The following is a 1,727-nucleotide window of genomic DNA, read 5'->3' as shown; positions in this document are numbered from 1 at the left end:
CACCTCATATCGAAACCCTAGCCGCTTTGAGTGATCTAAGGCCATTTTTTGTGCTTTTGGTGGTTTGTGAAGCTTGGAAGGAAGGAAGAAGCTTGGGAATTCGAGTTGGCGCTTGTAGATCCAGAGATCTTATTCCATCTTCAGCTCAAGCAAGGTAAATGCCCCCTGTTTTGGCCTTTCATTTGGTTGTTCATCTTTAGGGCTTAGATTTTGGGTGCATTTAAGGCTTTCTAAGCCATTTTCAGGTTTGTGAAGTGATTCATGGGGTTCTACTTCCAGATCTGAGTCATTGGAGGGGTTTCATGGCATAAAGGTGCCAACTCTACAGCCATGAGAGCCCCATGCACATTGTAAAGCTCCTTTTATGGATTTTTAAGCCAAAGACCCCATGCATGTGCACCAAGTTTGGAACTTTACGTGTAAAATGGAAATTAGGAGGCCAGATCTATGGTTTTGAGGTGTTAAGACCCATTTAAATCGACTGTATAGTAATGGTCATGGAGGGACTCGACGAGTCGCTCTTGGGACTCGGCGAGTCGTTATGAAATGACCACCAAATCCCTTCTGTGGTTGGACTAGTGGTTCGGGAAGGAAGTCCCGTAGATGTTTAGTCTAAAAAGGGGTCTGAGAATCATAGGACTCGACGAGTGTATGAACAGACTCGGCGAGTCCAAGGAAATCTCCCAACCTTGAAGATGGACTCGACGAGTTGTTCATACAACTCGACGAGTCATAGACTGGACACGTTCTTATGAGGAAGATGAACTCGCCGAGTTGAAGGAAGAACTCGGTGAGTCGGATGAAGATAGTCCCGATGGTTTGAATAAAGGAGGACTCGACGAGTTCTCGCAAGACTCGACGAGTGGTGTTGGGGTTGGATCGGGTTAATGGAGCATGGACTCGACGAGTTGGTAGGCTAACTCGGCGAGTCAGGTCAACTGGGTGTTGACTTTGACCAATGTTGTCTTGCTTGGTTTACGGATTGACCCTGGTTAGGGTTGTTTGTTCTGATTGATGACTCGAGGGTTGTCGTGTAGGAATCGAGGGGTCGAGGAGATCCGACCTTCACACCAAGGACAGTTCAGACACTACGCGATATCAAGGTGAGTTACCTTCTAGTAGTGAGGGGTCTACGGCCACAATGCCGGCCCATCAGTAGGAGTTGTATGTTAGATGATTGTCTTTGTGATAATTATCTAGTGTGTTGCTATTTGATATGCTTTATGTGCTAGGATGCTATGATATATATATGTAGTAGTGGTAGGGGTGATATGGCCCCTAGTTACCGGTTGAAGAGACCGAAGGGGGAAGATAGTATCCATGCATGCCTAGCAGTGTGAACATGATATGCTATTATGTGATAGTTGTAGGGGGTGAAATAGTCCCCGAATTACCGGTTGAAAGATACCGAAGGCAGTTACCGGTTGAAAGATACCGAAGGCAGTTAGCGGTTGAAAGATACCGAGGGATAGGCATTATGTGGTATGTGGTATGATGGGGGAACTCACTAAGATTTGTGCTTACAGTTTACAGTTTTGGTTTCAGGTACGTCTTCAGCGAAGGGGAAGGAGCCGGCGCGGTATCGACACATCACACACGCACACTGGATTCCGCACTATGATATTCTTGGGAATGTACTCTGATTTTTATCACTTTTGACAATAGGGTTTTGAGACACGTTGCTACAGCTTATAAGTTGATTTGACATTGGTATTTTTTTTGGTAAA

The sequence above is a fragment of the Lactuca virosa genome, chromosome 3 (genome assembly GCF_052849685.1).
Source record: "Lactuca virosa cultivar CGN04683 chromosome 3, Lactuca_virosa_CGN04683_v6, whole genome shotgun sequence".
Taxonomy (NCBI): domain Eukaryota; kingdom Viridiplantae; phylum Streptophyta; class Magnoliopsida; order Asterales; family Asteraceae; genus Lactuca; species Lactuca virosa.
The sequence above is the reverse complement of the archived record's forward strand: the minus strand, read 5'-3'. Positions refer to the sequence as shown.